This window comes from Calonectris borealis, chromosome 7 (genome assembly GCF_964195595.1).
Source record: "Calonectris borealis chromosome 7, bCalBor7.hap1.2, whole genome shotgun sequence".
Classification (NCBI taxonomy): Eukaryota; Metazoa; Chordata; class Aves; order Procellariiformes; family Procellariidae; genus Calonectris; species Calonectris borealis.
In genome coordinates, this window is record NC_134318.1 from 41,817,375 (window position 1) to 41,841,813 (window position 24,439).

Consider the following 24,439-nt stretch of genomic DNA (forward strand, 5'->3'; position numbering starts at 1 on the left):
CACCCAACCATCTCTTTTGAGACGTCCTTTAAATTCTTTATGCTCTTTGTGAAAACACGGGGTTGGTCTTGGCTTTTGGGCTAAGGAGATTCTACCTACTCTCAATAGATTATTTTCTAAGGAAGAGCTATAATTCTTAATATTTCATATATTTTCATGCAATAACTCCTTCCCTTTTTTTTTTGACCTTTTTTTTTGTCAGGGAGGAAACAAATACCTTAGAGGGGATTCATTTCAATGAAGTAGTGGATATGTAAAGGGAGCAATACTGAAGAAAATCTGTTCTGGACTATAAAGCAAGAGAATATATTCTTTTCTTCTGCCCAAATTAACTAAAGAAAGACAAAATACAGTAACAACATGATATCAAACAGAACATACATTACTTAAAAATAAGACTGAAGGCAAATTTCTAGAATTTGAGGTAAACTAGGCACCAGGGTCCACGTTTTGTTTGTGTGACATCTGAAACCTAAATTAATAATCTATTGTTGGGATAAAGTAAAAGAGATTCCATCAGCTTTTATTTCTATTAGTTATAATGTTGTTATTCCATGTTATACTGAACCCATGCTTCTGGATCATCCAGCGTCTTTTTAATTAACCTTTGGAAAGCAGGCTGTTTTAACAGTGCTGCTAAATAAACCTGTTGAGCTATCTTCCTGAAGCTTGGCTGGTTTGTACTGTAAAGATATTGAGAGGTTAAAGTTTTATGAATTTGAAATGGCAAAGGATTTCTTGGGAGGAGAAAATACCTGTTCTGTAATGCAGTGACATTATACTGTCATTGTTCTGGTGTCGTGATTTCTTGACTCAAACCTTTAAAGCAGTAATCACCTTTGAAATCAGTGCATTTTATTTCTGAGATGTACAACTGGTCTTTCATATGATATGGTCTTGCATTTTTTTTTTCAAATTATATGGGACTTTAATGATACTTTTGATGTCATTGCTTTTAAGAACTTATACATTTTATTCACAAATAATTTATATTTGTGTATGTACTTAACATATGTAACATCGCAGAAATCAGTCAAAACACGATTTAAACACCGAAGACCAAAGGGAAGCTTTTCAGCCCTTCTAAAGAAATAAGAAACAAGAGACCTGTATCTCATCTTCTGTCCGGTACTTCAGTTAAATTTTAACCATAGCAATACGGGTAAACCTTATTAGACTGATCCACCTCTACAGGTTTATTAATTCAATAGTTCTATTTGCCGTTTAGTTGCATACAAAGAACATAATCTGAGTATTTATAGTCCAAGGACATTTTTTAATAAACTGAGGTAAAAATCTGCCCACCTGCCATCAGCCCTGTGCCGCTTGTCCCCTATGAAATACATTTAAAAATATATATATATTTAAGAATTTATATTTGTCTTGGCACTAACTCTGAGGGAATAAATTTTCAGCTGCTGCTCAGTGGTCCTCCTTTGGCAGACTTGAGAGAACCAAATTTAAATGAACTGAGCACCCACACCTTTAAAAATGCTAAATAGCAGAGGCTAAGAGCTGTAGTGGATAGCCTGTATCTAAGCAATCTTACTCAATTATACTTAGTTTTCGGTGACTCAGCTTAAATTTTTGTGGCTCAAATCATTGAAACTCTCCTGCGGCCAGGGGAATTGCTCTGTAAATGAGACCATAATTTGCCTTTTTTTTCCCTGTCACCTTGAAGTTAATCTATTCTCTGCCGATGGTACCATTCCTTGTACCTTTTTTTCTCACAGCTACCTAAAAAAGCATCATATAACTTGTAATGAAAATTGTAGTTTGACATGACACACCTCATCACTTGAGAGAAAAGAAAAGAGGTATTTCCTCCGACTCAGAGAAAATATTTCGCTATCAGCACCTTACTGACTCTGCCCCCACTAATACAGACTCAGCCCTGCACAACACTCAAACAGAAAAATCAGAGTAATTAATTATGAATCAGATGGACAGCAGAGAGATTTGGAATCCTTTGCTACATAAAGTTACATATCACACTGTATTTTTGAAGGTAGCGTATGTGAGTATTTCTCTTCTCAGTACAAGTTAGTTTGCTTTAAGCAACCAGATATGTAAAAATATAAAACGAAAGCTTTTATTTGCAAACATTTCATATACGTTTATTTTTCTATATTACAAACACATGTGAAAAAAAAAAAATCATGCGGTGGTTCGTTGCTTTGCCCACAGCTCTGGACGGATGCCATCTCCCGAGGGATGCCATCTCCCGAGGGATGCCATCACCCAAGGGATGCCATCTCCCAAGGGATGCCACTCCCGGCTGCGCAGGCAGGGTCCGAGGGCTCTCTCGCAGGTAAGTGTGCTCAGCCGCGCTCAGCAGCAGCCGCCGCGGAAATTCAAGGTGAAGCCACTGCAAATTATTTTCTGTTCTGCTGCAACCGCGATGTTTAGTGACGGTTACTGGTGGTTTAAAGAATTCCGTATCTAGTTAAAATATTTCATTTAAAAAACAACTGACAGCTGGCAAGATGATTTAGCAGTGTGGTTGGCTGGCAGCTGTGCCGATATGCGTGATTTTCTTTGGACACCACCTTTGTGGTACACCCTTTTATATCTCACAAAGCTTTCACATCCTTTTTATTTTCCATTTTCCACGTCTAACTGCAGAGGAGCTCAGCATCTGAGATGGCCACATCCTTGAGCTGCACTTGGCCCCAAAAGCAGTCGATAAAGCCCCACGCGAGGCAGATGTATGCGCAGCATTGCAGGATCAGGCCATGCATTACCAACATTGCCCCTACCTCTTCTAAGATGGATAAATCGTAATTGAAACAAATTATTATAAACATACTATAGAACACTAAGAATGAGATTGATTTTTTCCTCTGGTCGCTTTGCAGCCAGCATTCTGAGTGGGGACTGAAATAAGGATTTTTTTACGCCTTTTGGACTGGGTGAGGGAAATCGGATAAAGCATCATGAATTTTATTGTAGCTGGAGATGAAAAATTTGAAGCTCAACTGAACTGCAAAATTATTGCAACAACTGTTTGGGAAAGTGAGAGGGATCACAACAATTATTGTGTATCCATACCCAATGCTGCTCTGCGGTGGATTTGTACTATTCCGTCTTCTGATTTCATTCTTCTCTTGCTGTGACCTTTTTTACAGCACTATTGAAAAAAAAAAAAAGCCAAACACGTTTTAAATGTTGTTTGGATTTCTTCCCAGAAAATGACTAAATCTTCTCATCGCTATTGATTTCTGAGCTCTGACGCTGGAGCCTATTGGGAAGTATTGGAGTGATGGCTGGAATATCGTGCTGCCACCAGCCCCTCCGGAGCAGCATCCTTTCACATGAGCAGTCAGCAGGAACAGTGCCTGGTGGGTTCCATCTTGAAAGGAAAAAAGGCGGAAGATCCCAAAGCCACCGCACTGGTATCAACACAAATAAGATGAGCAAAATCCTAGATTAAAATGGTTGCCTGCTGCAAGAGCATCCCTCAGTTTTACCATCTGAGTAAGCTAGGGTGGCCGTTCTGGTATCTTGAGGCACAACCCGTGCTACTCTAGAATACATTCACAATACAACTGTGTTTTGTACTCAGACACCCGAAGAGGTGATGGCCAAATATGCCTGGTCTTGGTAGAGGAGGAAAAACCATGTTCAGCATCTCCTCTGCTTGCCATGAGTGCTCCTTGCCCAAACAGGAATGCCACTTGCCTCGTGTGGCGGCTGCAGGGCCAGCCCTTGAAATTGCCTTTTCTCAAAGATTCTGAGATTAAGAAATTAGCCAGCATGAGGTTTTGATAGGAAATTAATTCTTCCATTGGAAAGTTTATCTTCTAAAACTTCTCACCCAACATATGCCAAGGCAGGTGAAGGAGACCCGTATCTTGGTAGGAGCTCACTGAACGTCTGACTTCTCACTCGTCCTGTTTCTCACCATTTCCAAGTTGTAAAATGCCTGGGGGGTTTGAACAGAACAGCATAGGCCATTCTGGTAAAATAAGAAATTTTAAAATAAAATTTTGAAAGCACAGAGACGTTTTCCATTTTTCTTTAACCCCAAAGGTCAGTGACTGCAGTTACCAAAGTTCGTTAGAGCTCCACTAAAGCCTCTAAGACGTCCAAGGGTATCTTTTTTTCCGCACCTCAAAAGATGACTTGCAAAATTTTAAAATAATGTGTTTAGGCATTAAAAGCTGCTGTCATTCATGACTGAATGGTGCAAGTTGAGTGGTCAAGTACAGTTTATTGAAGGGTGGGGAAAAAAAAGCCTTCTGGCCTTGCAAGAAACAGAAAATATGTCCTTTGCAACATTTTCAATTTAATAAAATGTGGCTTTGAAACTGTGTCGAGGTTTTTAATGTTAGAACAAACCCTGGAGGTGGAGACGGAGAGAGGAGCTGGCAGGGCAGGCTTTCATTTATTGCAATTTCTGTAACAGTTATAAAGATACGTAGTCTTGAATACTTAAATATATTCCTAGATACTCATAATTTCAGATTCCAAATGTAAAAATCTTAGACAAATACCTCTTTGAAGTCATTAAATTAGCTACCACTGGCATGTTACATATTCTTATGCTTTTGCCCAATTATCTGTACTTTAAAGAGTTTTTCCTGTATTTTTAGCCTGAGATATATTTGCAGTTAAAGACATCACGTGTCTGTATCTGTTATTTGCCGTGCTGCCTCTGATTTTCTAACTTCCTCATTACATATACAATTTGTGTTCCAATATGTCTGTAAAGAGACAGATCTACCGTGCTGCTACCAAGGGTATAGTGGCCATTTCTCAGACAATGTGGAAATACGGTAAATATTTGGAGAGCTTTTGTCTAAGTGAAGGAAAGTGGTAGGATTATACGCGGTATTGTATGCTTTAATAAGACTATAGATGCTCCTCTTTGAAATCCTTTCTCTCAAGGCTGTGACCACGCATTATTGTCTTTTGGTTTTACAGGCATTGTACAGACAGCAGGAAACAAAATTTTATCTTACCTGGTGCTATCAGGTTCACTATCATGCTGGAATACCTGAAATAAATTTTTGGTGTTCAAATGTTGCCTATTTCCTATCATATATTTCTTGACCTTGAAGCAGAGAAGATACTTTTTGTAACAGAGAATAGCAAAGTGGCTATAATTGTCCATGGGAAAGTTTCCACCGCTTCTACTGGAATAATGTTACCTCCACAGTGCGAAACAAGGGAGGCAGGTGCCGGGTCCCGCCAGAAGCTGTCGTCGGTCCTGCAGCTCCTCCGGCAAATTGGAAGCAAGGCTGAAACCGTTGCCAAAGAGCTGACATTTCTGAGAACGTATTTGATTTGTGATGGAAAAAGGGGAAAAGACAGCTGACCAGTGGACTGTGAGATGAACAAAGAAAAGCCGCTGTTGGAGCTCTATTGGGCTAAACACGTGGACATCTACCGGTTACTATCTTATTTTTGCTATGGTATTTCAGTCTTGCAATTTCTTAAATTTATTTTCTGATGAAGCAAGTAAGCTCTGTCAATGGAGCTAAATTGCTTCAAATCCCATCACAGCTTCGTTTTTCATCCTCTCCCCTTTCTTAACAGCATAAATTCTCTACAGACCTTGTCTGGAGAACACTGAAAATGGGTTTAAAGACACTTCATTCTTCAGACCCCCAGCTCCTAGACTTTGTGGAGTACTAATCTAGTTTTCTGGATAAAGCACTATCTCAGAGAACATCATACTATGTTGTTTTTCTCTAGCCAGCACCTGAAGATAAAATCAGGCTCAGGCTTACTCGCTCCTGTTGCTCCAGCTCATTAGTGTATCCTCAGACACATCAGCAGCGTAAACCCGGGCTTAGAAGTATCCTGGACGTGACTGCAAGAAAGGGGAGCTTGGAACACTGATGTGGATTAGCAAGGCTAAATTTCTGTCACCTTGTATCAATAGTTATACTTAGGACTTGAGTATAGGATGCTGGAGCAAGAGAAATTGGATGAAGTTTCCTTTATAACTTTATTTCACAATTCTACAAGGTATTTAGATATTCCCCTTTTCTACAGAAAATCTCTTTCCACCAAATAATGTATTAATAACTATCATGTGCATTTTCTTTGGTTCTTTATGGTACAACTTCGGCTTCACATTTCTTTCTCATGAGTAATTAATTTTGGAACCACGGTATAATAGTACTTCTAATTTCTGCACTAATAGAAAATGTGGTAATTTTATCCAACATGTGTAACAATTCAGTTTATTTTATTGCTTGGATATAAGCAGTCATTTAAATTAATATACAATTTCTTGCAAATGGTCACTAGCGAGAAAATTGCTGACTTGCAATGATTTGATCTACAAACATGTTCATTAAAATCAAATGCCTTCCTGGTACTGTGCCCGTTTGCACTGCCATGTCTGCTGAAAAATTTTAGCATTCTACTAAATTGCTGTTTCCTAGTCAACACGATGCCAAAGGGACATAATTAGGCTCTGATTAAGTTTTCCACAGAAGACACAAATATTCACAGATGTTCTAGTATTTTGTTTTGATGGTCTTTTCATACAATCCCTAATTGTCTGACATCCTTTGGTACACTTAAAATAAATACGGTGTGCACGGATATGGGTTTTTGAAAGTGATAGATACGCGAGGCTCTCCTGGAGGAGAGATTTCTTCTGCAGCAGAGACTTTCTTGTTTTGCGAGAGGTGGTATCCTAGGGACTGGAGACAAAAGAAAGCAAGATGTGCCTTCCGCCTCCCTGATTCTCGCCTTTCCTTCAGCAATCCCCTCCTCCCTGTCCTACTTTTCAGCTTGACGTTTCTATTCTGGGCTTCACCGTCCTGATTCATCGGCCCCGCGCAGCCCAAGCCGCTGCAGAGGTTTCTTGGAAGGGGAGGTGGGTGCAAAAGGCCTCAGACTTGTCCCTTCCAGCCCAGCTCCGGTGGTGCAGCGGCACGTTGGCGGTGGGGTAAGCAGCAAGGGGGAAGGATCCCGGGAGGCTGTCTGATCCTGACGGGGACTCTCGGATCCCTCCAAGCTGTGTCACACCCGTGATCTCGGGAAAGGAGGAGGACGCCCAACCTCGCGCTCGCTGCCCAAGGAGAACTCGGCGCCGTCAAACACCCGGCCCTCGTGCTCCCGCGCATCCTCTGTGAAGCGCAAGAAGGAACGCGACGCTTTCAACATGCGCAGATAGTAGGTCTGACTTCTGAAATTTTGGCTGGCGTAGTAGTGGCCACCGTGCCAAGCCCCGCTTGGAACTTCGGTGTTCCCACGCAGTCACTTGCCACCTGCGGATCACATCACTTGCAGCAGGAGGGAGTCCTGCCGGGTGATGAGGTACCCGCCGGCGCGCAGGCGAGCTCGGGTGGAGCAGGGGGGGTCCCCTCCGCCGCCGCCCGGGCCCGGCCCCGCGCTCCCGCCGCTGCCGATGCGGGCGGTGTCCGCCAGGCGGCCCCGCGCCCGCCGCCGCGGCGCCGAGGGGCGGAGGAGGAGGAGGAGGAGGAGGCGGCGGCGGCGAAGGGAAATTTCCTGCCTGGCCGCCGCTGCCCGCCGCCTCGGGCCGGAGACCGCCTGGGCGTCCCGCGGCCGGCCGCGCCCGCCGCCGCTGCGCGGGGGCGCCGAGGGGCCCGCGGAGCCGCCGCCGCCGCCGACGGAGCCGGCGAGGTGAGCGGAGCCCGGTGCCCGAGGGAGGGAGGGAGGGACACGCGGGGCGGCGGGCGAGGGGATGCTGCGGCGCCGGGGCTGCCGGCGGCAGGTGCTGCCGGCGGGGGACGGGGCGGGATGCTCGCCGGCCGCGCAGGTGCGGGGGAGCCCCGTCCCCGCCGCCTCTGGGCGCGGAGGGGCGGCCGGGCGATGCCCTCCCTCGCCCCGCGGGAGGCCGGGCCGTCCCCGGGTGCGGGTCGGGGAGCGACCGGCGGTTGCTGTCGGAGCCGGCCCTGGCTGCCCGCGCTGCCGCCCGGGGCCGCGCTCGCCTTCCTGGGCTGTCCCTTTCTCCGTGGGGTGCCCACCCTCGGGAATTCATGCCGCGCTGGCTCGCCCGCCGGGCGCGTTCCCGTGGGAGCCCAGAGGGCAGCGGGCACCCGGGCGTCGAGGCGAGGCGGCCGGGTGCCTCCTCGCTGGGGGGCTGTTACACCGGGCTGGGCGTCTGGGCCATGCGGGGTGCACATGAGAGAGCATCGGGGCCGAGGGAACGGCCAAGCGTTGCGTGCCCCGCCGACAGGCATCCCCGTTAACCCAGCTGGGAAGCACGGTGTCTCGGCTGTCGGGCTCTTCCCCGGCCTCCGGGATGGGGCTCGCCCGTGAACTTCAGCTCTAAAAAGCCATTTATCTCCTGTCAGCACAGCCACACCGTTTTCATCCAGCTCTTTGAGGTGAGCGGGGCTGTGGGTGTATGCAGTGTTCAGGTGTACAGGACCAACAGCTGAGGGGTGACATGGCTGTGTACAAACTCTTTTACTCTCCCGTGGGCAAGATTAGCGTTGTTTAAAAACCATACGGTTCCATTTGTGCCATTTATCGGTTTCCAATGATGTTGGCCGGCCGGTTCATGCTGCTGACAGTGCGGTGCCCTGGCAAACGCTGCGATTCCGAACGGTGCCCGGAGGAAGGGGATCACTGGAGGAACCGGTGTCGGTGCTGCTGCCCTTGCGCTCTCCGGTGGCCCCTTCCCATCGGCAGAGCTGTCGGGCACGGCGAGGCTCCGGGCTCCCCAGAGCCGCTGACAAGGAAAGCACCTGGTTGTATGGAGGGAGGTGTAAATCCTGCAGCTGGTGAAAAACTTTGTATTTTGCTTATACAGGCTGCGAGGGAGAAATCAAATGAGGCTTTCATTGAAAAAACTGAATGTATGACTTCCAAAAACAAAGGTATTGTGGTTTTTTCCCCCCCTGCTTATGGTTTCTCTTAAAATACTGGGAAAAATAATGACAAGCCTCACAAAGATAATGAAAAGACAACTTTTAACTGTCTCATATAATTGGATTTTTTTTTTGCGCTTTAATCGTGGGTTGTAGAAAGGGTTAATGGGTATCTGCTGTGAGATTGAACAGTGCTTTTTAATTGGGAAAAGGTGTCTCTTAATTTTTTTTTAACTTTTCTGTGAGGTTTCTCTTCTTGTGGCTTATTTCCATAGAGTGAGGTGATTTGCTGTGTGTTCAGCTGCGTGGCTTCTAAACCACTGCCTGTGTGTGATCTGTATGGGGTGGAGACTGCTGAGCTAAAAGAAAAAACATCGCTTATTGAGTTTTTTCCCTAAGATGTTAAAAGTTCTATAAGAAAACTTGAAAAGTAGAAATAAAGAGGCTGAGAATTGAAAAATATTTATTACGTGCATGAGAGTCTTCTGTGCATGTTGAGCTTTGGGGCTTGTAAAACAAACAAACAAACAAACAAAAGTAACTTTTCATGAAAACTAATGACATTCAGCTGGAAACTGGAGATGGGATTTTAAAGAGACTTTTATGTGGCTATAACGTGGTGTCCTCATCCAGGAGGCACGTTAAGTTCCCGGTTTGCTTTGCTGGGTAACAGACGAAACCATTTAAGTCTTGGTGTGGGAAGATGCAGGTGGTCCGGGTGGCACCGGCCCTGTCTTGTTCTTGCCAGAGGTGGAAGTTGGGCCTTGAGGAGAGGAGTCCCTAACGGGGGTAACGATCTCTAATTACTGTCGATGGCACCGGGGGCTTGCGGGGCAGCCTGCCTCTGCTTTGTGCTGGGGGGTGGTGGCACTTGTGCCCCGAGGGAGAAATGGGGTGAGGATGGAGGTGGGACCGGCATCTGCTGAGGTCCCCAAGACAAGCGGGGCCGTGCTGGTGTGGATGCAGACATCATGTACGGGGGCTCTGCGTTAAGGGGAGTGAAGGGAGTTAAGCTAAACACATTTGTCTTCTCAAGTGACAAAATCAGGCGTTTTAGAAATGTGGGAGAAGAAGGGAAAGAAAATAATGCAAGAAACAAAATGGTGTGGGTGTAGTGTTTGGTTCCTTTAATTTGCTCCGTCTTTGCTCACAAATAAAAGAATCATATAGGAGCTGTGTTACACCAGCCATCCCTCCTGGCTGTGCTTTGACGAACATACCCTGTATTCCTTAAATGCGTTTAATGTGTCCTTCCAAGTAAAAGATAAAAACTGAATTCTTAGTTTAAAAGCTTCCTATCCCTGAGATACCTTTAATAAAACCAGAGATTTTTATATACCTCAATTCAGTCTGATGCTGCTGTTTGGACTACAGTGATTTACCCTGAGCCTGTGAAGCGCAGGTGCAAAGACGATAATTTTAGCACATTTGGGTCCTAGTTTGCGTTTGTATCTTGCTTTCTTTCCCCTTTTCCACTTCATGTGTTTATCTATCTGTTATCTAGCTTAATCAAGGTTTTTCATCTCTCTGAGTTAAGGGCTGACCTCTGCCAGAACACCTGTCTTCCATCCCTGTTTTCCTTGGTCGTCTTTTTCTTCCCCTGCCCTCCGTTGCATTCCCAGCTCCCGGATTATACGGCCTGGGCCGTGTCAGAAATGCACCAGGTGGGCTGAAATTACTGGAAGCTGGAAGCTGGTGGTTCGGGGATTCTGCAGGTTCGAGGTCCGTGTGAGACCCTCCTCTTCCACGTGGGTTCTCGTGAAGCTGAAGCAGAGGACAGGCAGAGCTGTGGTCCTTGCGTGGCGCACGCGCGAGTGGGCTCTTGCACGTTCCTGAGTGGAAAGGCTTAGGGGGATTTTGAAATTTGTGTTTTCCTGGCATCTTTCTCACCGAACGGTGCGTGCCTCATCATAGCAAAACCTGCTCTCATTAAATAAGCTTCCTGATTGCAAGACACCTGCCTCGCGCTGTGCACGTCGTCTGCTTTTTGATTCTTCTGTAAGACAAGTTGTGCCATAAGTTGTTTTTTTGGAGCTGTTGATTTATGGACCAAAGCTGCAAAGCTATGTTATTGACTGAACTAGAGCATGTTGTAGAGGTACTTCGACCGGTGTACTTGTACCTTTTTCTCTTTCATTTAAGAGGTTACATGAAGAAAAATGGATGAACACGGGTTGACAAACTGCGAAGTGAAAAAGAGCTGTAGGGAGTCTGTGGTGCAGTCCTGCCTTGTCACCGCTATCCTTGGTGTTTTCGCAGATGTCGGCTACAGTTGTTATCAATAAAGTGCTTATATATTTCTTCATGTTTGATGTCTTGTAAATGCGTTCACCAAGATTTCGGAGCAGGTCAGTTGTACGGTAGCGAAGAACAAAAAAGAGCCAAGACAAGTGTTGAATGCTGTGTAGGATGAAAAATAGAAAGATAAAAAGGAGTACTGAATATTTGCTGTACTGATGTGAGCGCAGTCCACCCTGCTTACTGAAGGAGTGGGAGGTTCTGCAGGACAAATTGCTCAGTTATATGGAGAACCTGAGGATTACGTTTGTACATCCTTTGAATGATGTTGTCATTTTGTAAATGTGATACTGTATTTCAATCCCTACTTCCAAAATACTCCTCACTATAGATTTATTGCAGGCTTAACACCAGCTGGAGATCCTGGTCCGAAGGTTTTATCGCAGCACTTGAAGGCCATCGGCAATGAATGAAGATGCTTTAGTGGAAGAAACTTGCCTTTGTATAGAAACGTTGAGGTGAATGACTCTGTGTCTGGAAGTATGGTGAAGATTTCTCAGCAAGAGCAGTTGGCAAGAAAACGGATGTTTTTGCCCCAAGGTGCTATTCCATCGGCGTCAGGGGGTTGGTAAGAAGGGACGGGCTGAGCGGTGGTGGCAGATCTCTGCGTGGAGCAGAGGTGGGGGCAAGCTGGGGTCTTGTTCCTGCTGGAGAACAGGAAAGCTCTCAGTGAGACAAACCTGCGAGCCGAGGAGCCCGCGGTCAAACCTCTGGTTTTGGGAGGATGATGCTGGCGTTTTAATTTTTATATAAAACGTAGCAGTGGGGGGCAAGGTGAAGAGGTTGCTGAGTATACAGTTACATGTTTGAGTAAAGGGCTCTTGGGAGTTTTGTCAGGATTAGCAAGAGTGGTGCATTCAAAGTAGATGGAGAGAGGCGTAAGAAATTGCTGCTTGTTTAACGTAATCGTCATGTTTGAGTTTAGAGATAACCACGCGTCTTACCCCATCCTGGAATGTAAGCCGTACGCTGCGTTTCAAAGGAATACATGGGGTTTTAAATTCATGTGTAAATAGTGTAGTCAGAACAGCGCTACTTGGTGTTCCCGGTGAATAATGTATGCAAGCTTAAACTTGGTGACTTGCTGCACATCCAGCGCACACTGGGATGCTGCGGCTTTCCAGCACCGCATCCTTGTGGCTCGGGAAGCAGCAGCGGAGCCAAACCTGGGGGCTGCCGTCGTGATGCCTGCGGTGAGCAGGTCTTTATTTCTTGATAGGCATTTCATTATTGATTTCTTGATACAATATTAATGAAAGCAGAATCCCTGTGTAACCTAAAATATAATTTGGTGCCCGGTAATCGAAAGTATTGTAAATTGCATTGATACATTATTAAAGAGTTCTGAATTACGTATTCTTTGTGGAGCATCGTTTATGGGTACCCTGTATGTGATGCTCGTTTTATGGGTTGGGAGCTGTCTTAGAGAATGATTCAGATATTGCTTTAACTGATTTGTGATGTGATGCAGCAAAATTCAAGCTGAATGGAAAGTGGCTGTAGCCACCAGGCTGCTCTGCGCAGGCTTTCTGCATCCTTTTTAACTGTAATCTTATCTTTTTTTTTTTTTCTCACTGCCTGTGCCCTTCTGCACGAGGCTTCATCCCGGTGTAGTCTTTGTCCTGTCTGACAACAGCATGTGTTGTATAATCCCAAATGCTATAAGGGTTAATATTAAAAAAAAAAAAAAAAAAGTGGCTGCATTTATTCCAAACTTTTTGCTGAAATGTAATGTAGATATCTTGTAAATATATATGTACAGCAGACCAGAAAACTTGTGTAAGCTAGAGCTGAAATGAGACACTGATAAGACAGAGATTAGGAGAAAGTCAGCAGCAGCGATTTATTGAAGTATTTGTACAGGATTTATTTTTGAGTTATTCACAACATGGGACATATTTTTAAGGCATATGCAGAGTGTTGTGCTTTTTAATTCAGTTGGCTTACTGCAGGTGTAATAATTCCATCAATGATATCCTTTGGCCTACCAAAATCCTCTGTGTTGTCTGCAGAGGGATGCCTTTGGGAAACGGAAGAATAGATGGGAGATTTTCTTGCTGATGGGAGAGGGTGATGCTGTCGGACTCTATTTTGATTGCAGTGTGCTCAGGTTTTTCTTCCTAAGTAAGCCAGCCAACCGATTATCTCCAGTGACACAGCTCCCCGAACAAGCGTAGCGTTAAAGGCTGCTTCTTTCTATCCCCCTGGTCCTGGCGGTGAGTTAGGGGACGAGTGGCCTCGCGGGCAGTCTGTCCTGGCACCTGCAGCGTGCGGACGGGAGCCCGGTGCCGTGTCTGTCGGGCAGGGGGGAGCTGCCTCCGCACCGCCCCGTCCGCCGCTCACCGAGCACGTCTCCTGTCGAGCGGCGATGCCCTAAAAATGCCCTTTTTCCTTTGACCCCTGACTAGTGACTCACTGTTGGAGTGGCAAAGTAAAAAGCTGCTCGCAGAGATCGCACGCAGCAGTGATGTATCTGTGTTCAAAGGTGTTTCCTGGCTAAGGGAAGAAATAAAACTGGAAAGAAATTTGTTGGGGTAGTTTGTTGCTTGCAGTGACAGCTTATTGTCACTGGAAAATGTGGCACAACTCACGAGCCACAACAAGACGTGGGTTTTTTCTGTCCCTTTTATCCCTGCTGTGAAAAGGAAAAAATGCTCTGTCCTGAAAACTTAGGTTCTCAGAGATTTTTTCTTTTTCTAATGTAAAGTCATAATTATTGGTAAGAATGAGCAGGTAAAACAAAAAAACAGAACCGTAAATCAGGTAGAGGTGCGATGAGATACAAACTAAAAAAAAAGAGCGATGGAAGTGACAGTTTCTGGGTTACGGCTGCCGAGGAGAGGCAGCTATTCCATGCGGGAGAGGCGGGAGGCCCCAGCCGCTGGACGAAGCTGTACCGGTCGCACTGCCCTTCGCTGAAGGGAACACGCACCGACAAGGATGCAGCAACATCAAGAAGCACCAGGAAGAATGCAGTCTAGAAAAGACTTTGGGTAAATAGTAGTATGAATTTTTAAGAAAAAGCAAATAAGCAAATAGCAGAAGATTTACAAGGGAAAATTGCGTTAACTCATGTCACTTAAAAAGATCAGGACTAAATGTATTAGATAAATTGGAGGATAAACTTTTCTGCCAAAGCAAGGGAGTTCGATGAACTAAGTCGTCTCCTCCTTCTTCTAGGTTTTGTTGCTCTGGAGGCATTAGAGGATAATTCGGAATGAAATGTTCAACTCCACATTCCTGACAAGATCTTACTCTTTTGAGACCAATCCCTTTCAGGTTTCCTGGTGGTTGGGTTTTTCTTTAATTGCTGTGGTTCTTGAGTTTTCTTCCTCTTCAGTAAAATCAATGTCTCTTTCATCTGAAATAACTTTTAAAGAAAGCTTAGATAACATGGAGTGCTGCTGTAATTCATGACGGTGCCCCGTGCAAGGGACTGATTGAAGATTAACAGAGTAATTTTGATTATCGGCCAGCGTAACCGAAGACTGAGATGAATTACGGGAGCATGATGCTTTTAAACATCACTTTCCTGTGGATGTGGTGTAATGTGGTTTGTAACGAGGACAGGATAGGTTGGTTGTTCCTATAGAGCTAGTTCTTCCCTGGCCTGCGGTCTTGCCACCTAAAGGTCATGGTGCCCCGTGGCCGGCTGGTGTCCTGTCTATGTGTTCCCGAGGCTGGGACCGCACCCCGTGGGGTTCATGCTATGTCTTCTTTTATCTTGGCATTTGCTCCCATAATTTGTTACCTCCCGTGGTTCTTCTGTTTCTGATAAAACTTTTCATTAAAAGATAACTCTTCGGTGAATGAGAGAAAGCCCACGTAATCACGACTTGAAGCCAACGATGACAATTTGTTGTTAAAGACCCTCTTGTTTTCAGTATATTTGATTAAGGATTTGTAAATATTTCCTTACCAAGAGCTGTAATTCTTTAGCTTCAGAGCAGTTTTCAGTACTACATGGGATGCATTTTAATTTGTTTCTTAGAGGGGCAATTCACTTTTCAATCAACCTTTCTGTCTTTTAATTTATTTTTGGTATAACGTGGCAATTTGTAAGCATATCTGTGTGTAAAATCTGCAGAAAATTACCGTAACTTGTTAGGATACTTTCTTGTCTCGCTTACCTGAGTAGTGCTAGGTCTGCTCTTGCTCCTAGTGTGCTTCAGTGGCAATTTTTAGACTTCCAGTGCTGTAGGACTCTGGTTAGAAGAGTGTGAACCTTTCAATTATTAAAATTATTTTTTTCCGAACAGTTTTTATTGCTGAACATGCTGATTTCTTTACCTATAGCTGTTTCTCAACTGAATTCCAAACTAACAGTGCAAATTAAAAAATAAACAAGCAAACAAAAACCATCTTGGCCAATATAAATATATCTATTAACCCTTCCTTCACCTTGCTTACTATTTCTTTTAGTAAATTCCAGTTTTATTGTCTTTGGCCTTTTAATCTTGTCGTCTTTGTTGGTCGGCCTTTGATGATTGTTTTTCTTTGCATTCGTAGCCTTGGTTTCTGCTGTAATACGCTGTATATGGCTTGAGCTACAGTGCCGAGATTTTTCACAAGTAGTAGGCTATTGATTTAAACAAGCAATGAAAAATGTTTGTATCCCGTGTTCTACGGGTTTAGATGTCTCAGGTACTTTCTGAGGTTTTTTTTTTATTTAGATTTGGATTTCATGAATGTATTTAATCATACTGCACAATGTAACTTAAAATATTTAATTACTCAACAATATTAATTTATCTGCTGCTGTACAAGATTATCTACTAATCTTGTACAATTGGGCACAGTTTGCAAATTTCTACTGAGAGCAAGATCGTGGTAAAAAAGCTGTCATAATGCAGAAGAAAAGCCTTTGTATAACCAAGTTAAAATGATATATGCTTTTCCTGTTAAATATAGGGATGAGTTTAAATGGATTCACATTATCATTTTGTTTGCAGCTGTCAAAAGCTCATTAATTTTAAGTCAAACTACCTAGCTTGCTGCTTCAAATTGCTTTTAAATTACACATGTGCTGATCAATCTTGAAAAGCGAAATTAAAAACTCAACTGAGGGCACATTTCAAGGCCACAGATACCACACTTAATTCTAATCTGTTGTTCACAGGCTAACCTCCCACCTCCAGCACCTCTCCGCTTCCCGGCAGAACTGGGGGGAGAGGAAATTTGAGTGACTTAAATATTTCTGGGAGGGCGGGGAGGAAAGGAAAAGGTGGAAACAGGGAACTATATTTGAATAATGACCTATTTGCATGACTTAGTTTAAACTGTTAAAAACAAACTTGGGAAGATGTGATGCTGAGATAATTGGTACTATCACAATGTGTGATTTTTCAAGGAGACTTGCTCCTCTTCCACTGTAAGTCCCTCTCTGTTTCACCTGAGCACAGCATGGCTTGACCTGGGATACAGAACGATTGCGGGAGAGCTCTTGGCCGTCAGATTCTTCACTTTTTCTTTTTTTCATATCTTTGACTAGCAAACTGCAGAAGTTATTTAGAAGTTATGTGTACGTGTGCCTTGATTGACTTGTAATTTGTACTGAAAAAGCTTGAGAATTGCTCCACTAGATCAAACTATTTGCCCTTGAAATTTGGCCTCATTTACCAGGATCTTCAGAGGAAGAAACTTGAATAATTTCCTTGAAAAATCACTGAACCCTCAAAACTCTCTCTGTAAACAGTGTTTTACATTTCCAAAGGCCCTTGGTTAGCAGTTTATTCTTTGAAATGAAAGCTTAACGCCTTCCAAAAGAGATTACATATTTTGTCTAGTGTAGCTCTGCGTGCAGTTAACGTCTTCGGGCTCAGTTCTGCCAGTCTGCTGCTGTCCCACCAGCAGGTCTGCATGCTGCTTTTTCCTCTGATAATGTTATATTTAAATATAATAAATTTTAGCCGGTTAATTATGCACAGTATCTTTTAGATTTTTCTTTTTGTTTTGGTGCTCAGTCCTTCCTCATCTACCGTGCTCTTTCACATCAGTTTTAGCAGCTGTAATGTCTATATTCCTGATGTTGGTTTTGCTTTAAAAAAATGGCACGAAAAGATCCTGCAGTGACTGAGCCTCCGTGGCATCTTCTGTATCTTAGAAGGAGAGAAAATCGGTGTGAAAGTACTGCTGGCAAAGCTGGAAACGGCTTGCACCATACTCTTCCCTGATAATATAGCGACTTCTTTGGGGCATTGCGCTTTCTAACTGATATTTGACTGCAATTGATATTTTCATAGCTGTCTGCGGGAAATGGAGGTACCTTCTGTTCCTCTTTGGGGGTTGTATGAGAGAACTGAAACCCAGGGACTGTCAGAAGTATGAGAGCAGCGAGCCTGGGAATCGCTGCTGGTTTATCTCCAGCCTGCCCTCGTAATCCATACGGTACTAGTGTTTTAAGTAATTAATACTATGCAGGATGCTTCGGTGCTGAAAATGTTCTTCAAGAATGGTTTTGCTCTGTGTACGTTTCTTGAAATTGGACTTAAAGGTGCTGAAAGGAGAAGAAGGATGATGTTAGAAAATTCCCTTTGGGGGAGGGCTGTGATTTTTATTTTTTTTAAAAGAGAAATTACCCTGCTTGCAAAATGAGGTGAAAGGTATTCCAGCAATAGATGAGCAAAAGAAGAATATTTTGGTTTTTGAGACGGTGCATTTATTTACCTTAGCCCTTGTGGCAAAGTAGGACCCTCAAACGACTCTGTATTCTTGGAGACAAAGCTCATTTTGTACTTCTTGGGGGGTGGATAAATAAGAATCCACTGTTCCCGTCCAGCCTGGTTCTGGTCTGCCGAGATCTGTCCCCTCCGGAGAGAAACTGTTCAGCCCCTTAAAAACGATGCAGCGTGATTTGGGGACAGACCATCCCTCAGCTTTTCTCCCCAGCACACCTCGTTCCGAAAGCCGGGCTGTGGCTGCTGCCCCGCGGGACGCTGCCGTGGCGGGGAGCTGTAATCGGAACCAGCTCCGGAGCGTGGGAAAGGAAGGAACTATCCTGCCGGAGGGCGGTTGCAGAAATATGCCCAGCTGTCAAGGGGCCGGGGGGGAAGCAATGTTTTGTCAATTTTTCAGCTAGAAATGCATTCACAGCTGTGTACCAGGTTTCAGAGGTGTGTTATATGCTTTTTTTTTTTTTTGCCTTCATACCTGAATTTATATATATTTCAAACTCTAAATTTAGCGACTTCTACTAAACGTAGTCTCCTTCAAAACCTCCAGGCTCTCCTCTCCTCTTACAGCTGAACACAAACCGTGCTGTTGTCCTGTGCTGTTACACAGCCCCATGTCTATCCAACAGCGCTTTGGGCAGCTTTTAACATCTTAACTGATGATGTTACTATGCAAAGACGTGTTGAAAGTTTGGTGGATTTCTGCTTATTCATTTCACGTATTGCTCCACGTGCAGTCATGTTTTTCACGGTGTTGGCGTGCGGCTGCCCCGCAGGAGCTCTGCCAATGCTCCGTCCCGCCGCTCTCAACCCTTGTTGCCCCCTAGTAACTGGTATCACTGATTGGATCCATCAGGCTTGATTTTTATTAAGCTGCTTGCAAAATATGTTTCTGAAGCTGTCAGCGGCTCAGACGCGTGACAGTTTCTTCCCCAAAATACGTGTGCTCTGCCTGGAAGTGAATAGCTGCGTTCTCGTCCTCATCCCTGGGCTTTCGCCTGTAGAGCTAAACCCCGTAATAACCGTTGCATGGCGGATGATGGAAACATCGCCTTTGTAGCAAACACAAAGTAAGGGCCTGAGGTGGTTCAAGTGGTTTTCAGGTGTCTGGGCTGTATTACAGAAAATAGCATATCCTCAGTTACTGCTCTCTGTGTTTTGTTATGGCCAAGAAATGGAGGCGGGTGATTCAAGGTCAATGGGACAGCAGACCGGTGTGTTGATGGATATCTGTTAGTAAAGTTTGTGGTAGGATCACTTTGAAGACATTCCTTTTGTAAAAGTACACTTATGGAAAATGTTTGTATTGTATTTTACTTTTAAAAACATTTAAAAAAACCCCAAAACCTAAAAGGCTTGTCCTGCAACGAATGACATGCCCCTTTGATGGTGCTGTAATGCTTAGGTGTTCATGCCGCCTTATTAAGTAGATGGACAAACTGAAGTGCGGTGGAGAATAGGTGCTGTATCGCAGTTCCTCGCATGTGGAGCATCGGAGTTAAAATTGGAGCTGGGATATTCCGTCTTCCTTCCAGTAGCTGGGTTATTCTCATAAGAAGGAGAATGAAATATGCTCTGCAGCCGCACGGAGATATAGTCCTCTTACACAGTGTGTGGGGGTGAACCTGTATTATTTTCCTGTGTTTGGGACCAGGTCCAGCAGCCGCTGGGATGGAAGGAGGCTGTGCCTTCTGGCAGAGCAGGCTCAGGCCCTTGGACTGCCTCTCGAGGGTCATTTGGTGCTTGCATACACAGAACGCGGACTTTAATTATACAAGAAATGTGTATTCACACTGGCTGTATTTTAACACTACTGCTTTTGCCATGATCAGAATGGAAGCTTGATGGTTGGGTAGATTTTCAAACTGTTGTATCTGTATACGAGGCATGCTGCTGTTAACACAATTATCAGCCTCAAATGTCCTGTTTAACACTGTGGTTTTTTCCAAGATTAATTTAATGTATTTATGTGTTTTCAAAGGCAATTTTTTTGTGAATGTCACATAATTAAAGCTTCTAGGAACCTAGGTACATTGCTATTTCAATATTACTAGAAATTTGAAAACTTGTATTTCCCAGTTTATAAACTTGTGTATGTGGAGTCCCCAGCAGCGTACCCCTAAACTAGCAGGCTGGTTTACTTAAGCTCTGTCCTTAGTCGCTCGAGAGAACCTTCTGCAGGGGTAAGTCAGACAACGTGTGGGCTTCTGCCCTGTGCCGAGGGCACTTCTTGTCTCGAGACACGTGTCCTACCTTGTCCCTCTCTCTGATGAGGGAAGGGAGCATGGGGAGACTAACTGGTTGAGGTCCAGTGTTGGGTAATGTACATTTTATGTATCTATTTGTGTCTATACATCTATAGAGATTGATTCTTACAGCTAAAAGAGACATATCAAAGCTAACAGAACAAGACAAATAGATTAAAATATTTTTAATGTATAATTTCTTGTATATGAATAACAATGATAACCTGATAAAATACTGGTAGACAAAGTTCATGGACAGTTTGAATGGGAATAAAATGAGGTGTGATTTTAAGATCTGAAGTGAAAATTCAGCCTGTTGATGTTTAGTGTCCAGGGGTAGAGGTGGCTTGTGTCAGGAAACAGAGCTGTTTGGGGAAAGCAAGACGAAGAGAACAGATAATTGTGAACTCAAGAGAGGGCTGTGGTGATGCCCGGGTCGAGAGGCAGATGGGTGAGGTTACAAAAAACCCACAGAAAGGGCAGGGTTTGAAAGGTGGAAGTGGGCTTGCAAGTTCCTGGCTCTGCTGGTCATCACCTTCTCGGTATAACCAGGTGCAGGGCAGAAGTTGCAGCTGGAAAGGGCGATGGGCTTTCTTGTTTCTGCTTCGAATAAGAAGAACCTGAGTCCAGAGAACACCATGCAGATGTATCCATACATGCGTTAAAGACTTTGCTATAAAAATCATTTTTATGACAAGTTCTGCTCTCATTTTTTTATGAATTGAGTCTGGCTGTGCTGTAGCTTTCACTTAGGTAAGCACGTTTCCTGATTGCCTTTTGTTTCGGGACACTCCATGGCTTCGATGGTAGTTACTGAAGGTTGCTTCAAAATACAAGAATGAAACGAAAAAGCTGAAATTTTCAAGAAAATACTGTATTTCTGTTGAGTGTTTTTCACTGGAGGTGATACAAGCACATCTGTTGATGCCTAGTAGGCTGCTGCTCACCCCTGACTTGAGGAACCACAAACACCCATTGTGTTGGGCAACATGGCTGGCTCTGGAGCTCGCCCGTCACACAGCGCTGAACACTGGGGCTATTCACGGTGTCTGGTTCAAGGGGCTGACAGCAATCTTTATCTAGTATAGAAACTAGAATTTTCCTCTGGGACAGAAGCAACAAAGCTCGAGGGGAAAAATGACCGCGTTCAGCATCGATGCGTTTCATCCTGTCAACGGCAAGGCAGGAGCGTAGGGAAGTCCCCTCTTCCCTGAGCCGAAGGCAGGTGGTGTCAGCTCTTCAGTGTCTGGGGCTTATGGCTGTGTTTTATATACGTTTATCTTTCTCACAAGTGAGGGAGATCTTTTTTTAATCTCATTAGGTCAGAAGGGAATAATGCTTTCCTTAAAGATTCCTTGTAGTATTGGTCTTTAAATGTATTTATTTTTTAAAAATACTTATTTATTATATATGTGTTAATGAATTGTATCTGTGGAATATAAATGCAGTCTCAAAATACTGTTGTGATCTCAGGTAGAAGGAAAGGCGAAATTTTTGGCTAGTTTCAGCGTCTCGAATCAATAGTTAGAAATGAAAGAGCGTGTGAACAAACTGCATTTGCTGAGAATTGGTGGCGTGTCAGAATTTGCCGCTTAGGGATTTGCAGCAGTTGAGCAGTAGCTAATACATTTTCAAAAGTATTAAACAGATTCTGTTAATTTTCAGGGCCAAAAGGAAACAAAACTCGGAAACCACAGAGGCATTTGTGTAATTTCTAACTCTCTGTTTAAGAATTCCCATGCGAACCTCTTAAAACCAACAGGTGTTTTCTAGCTTTTTAGGTCTTTAGTGTTTTCTAGCTTTTTAGGTCTTTAGTGTTTTCTAGCTTTTTAGGTCTCACTGGAAACATATAAACAACTGCATCACATGCCTGCTCTTTGATCAGAATCTTTAAATACTGAAACTCTCGTTTAATTGCAACACACGCTGTTTGGTAATATGAATTTGCGAAATAGTGTCTCCTTAAAATAGCTTTATACCTAGGTCATGGTAAATACATAATCAAATTCAAGTTGTACCGGGATAGTAAGTAGTGGTAATTGTGGTAGCAAAATTAATTTCGGGATTGCTGGGACAGCAACGTTGTTGTGTTTCTTTTTGGTTTGGGTTTTTTTTTTTGGTTTATTTTAATTATGACAAAAGTTAAATAATTGAGCAATGATGTTTATGGCAGCAATTCCCTAATGTTGCTGAGCCCCAAAATAGGAGATTTCTCTGTGCTGAATCCCCGTAGCCCATGTTGCTTCTGGATTGCTTGGCAGCTGTTCGTTTTATTTTATTTTTTCCCAAGGCATGCAAGCAGGTATTGAATATGTTTATGCTGTCATGTCTTTCTGTAGGAAGAATGGGCAAACGAGGCATTGCCTGTTTATAAAGTTTCTGGAACGCTAGAATCATTTGTGTGCTTTGTTTCCAAGCAAACAAAGTCAGGACAATGGAGAAAGGATATTGTTATTGGGCCTCTGGGACTCTACTACTGCATTTTATTTTGAAATAGCCTTTAATATTTCTGACCTGATATCCTGAGCAATATAACAAAATTCCAAGTGGACAGCTAACTTTCCTTGTTTTGGAAATGTCTCTGCTTCCCCTCATTTTTTTTTTTTTTTTTTTAACTTAAGATGCAGGTTATTTTCTTAATGTCAGAACAGTCTATCTGCTGGTGGTGCAGCACTGTATCTGAAAAGTTCAGCAACAATTAATTCTCAACAACAAATCAAACCAGCTGCTGTAGCGTCAATGTCCTGCTAGAAGGTAAAGCGGAAAGTAAAAAAGGAAAATAAATTATGCAAATAAATAGCATCGCAAGAGGGAGCATTGAGTATAGGGTTAGATGACGGATGTTGTTTAAGACTGTCTTGAGTGTCCGTCCGCGAGCTTTCGGCCAAGTAGGATCAAGTCTTCACAAAACCGTTTCGGATCTTCCACTTGCATCTGAATGAACGAGGAACCCTTGTAGTGTGGAATCCTAGAGGGGACTAAAATTATGTCATGGCCATGTGGTCCAGAGATCTGAATCCAAACTATTTCTCTTCCCACCCTTGAGTAGTATTAGCGGGCATTATTCCATAGATGTCTGTTAAAACTTGATTTAAAAATGTTGTTTCATGTTAACTGAATGCCCCGGGGCGGGCAGGGATCCCTCGCTCCAGCCTGAAGGAAAGCACTTGAAGGGCACTTCAACACAACAGTCCAGTTTGCTGTCTGGCTTTAATTTAGCAGATTTGGGGCGTTTTCTGGGGTTATTTTTGTAAGAGAAGGAACAACTTCCTTGCTGGGAATGCTGAGCAGTTGTTACTGCGCGTGGGTGGGCTGTGTCTGGGCAATGCTGCACTTCATTTCGGTTCATCTCTCGGGGGATACCTTCTCTCCGTTTATGTCTTCAATAACAAGTTTACTGTTAGCATTTAAAAAAAAATTTCTCCTGGTTTTCATTTTCCTTTTACAATGTTTCTGCATAACAAATGGAACAAATTTATTGCATATTCTTGCTGAGTTAACCTCAGTTGCTGGTAACCCACGAGGACCAGCCAGGAGCCAACTTGGTCTGTGCAGACTATTTCAGCAATACTTCTCCGACCCTTGAAATAAAAAGTTTACTAATATTGTGAAATAATGCATGGTATTGTGAATATACTGGGTATATTATTGCATGGTATTGAGACACTAACAGGGATAGATATCTGGGCTAATGTTGTGGCATTCCGTGCTGTTTCCTTTCGAGGCTTAGGCTACGTAATTTTGAGAGTGGTGGGGATGGTTTGTGCAGGAGCTTTCTTAAATTTTTGACTGAGGGATAAAGTGATCGTTCCTGGTAATGAAAAAGATATTTCTGTCGTTCACGTCTGTTAGGGGCATGAGGATAGTTGTCAGATAGGAAATGACCATTAAAAGAAGAGGTAAGAGGTGCTGTCAAAATTCTTTTTCATGATCATGTACAGAATTTGCCACATGTCTGGAGAAGTCTCATTGGCAAATGTAGGTTTTGGAGAAGAGGAGCTAAGGAAAGGTGCTGCTCCTTACAGTAAACGCAGGAGGAATGGAGAGAGAGAAATCCTTCCTTAAATGCACAGATGTACTTGCTGTAGTAAAAGTGACTCTGCATATTGTCTCAAAAAGATTAAAAAAAATTTTTGATGTTTAGAGGAGTTTTTGATGACTTGGTCATAGACATCTTCCAGCATTTGTCCTATCATTTAATTTCTGAAGACTCTGGGCTGGCGTGTGGTTCTTCTCTTTGGTTTCCCCCCCCAGCTGTGGTTTAGCTAGTGAGAAGCTGCGAAACCGGTCATAGCTCTGAGGTCTTGGCTTCCTGAGGTCCCTGAACTGTAGGTTGAAGGATGAGAACAGTCAGAGGTATTTAAAACTAGACCCCTTCAGCTTCTGACCCCCTGAAACAGGTCTCCCGGGGAGTTGTGGTTGC

The 24,439-nt window shown here is 43.7% G+C and overlaps 1 protein-coding gene across 1 annotated transcript in view; it reads left to right on the top strand.

Moving 5' to 3' along the window:
- Positions 1–7,542: 7,542 nt before the first annotated feature.
- Positions 7,543–24,439, top strand: part of PTPRE (protein tyrosine phosphatase receptor type E) — a 107,452-nt gene continuing 90,555 nt past the window's right edge. The window contains exon 1 of the mRNA XM_075155290.1: positions 7,543–7,608. The gene's annotated coding sequence lies outside the window, so the exon portion shown is untranslated. The remainder of the gene's footprint in view (positions 7,609–24,439) is intronic.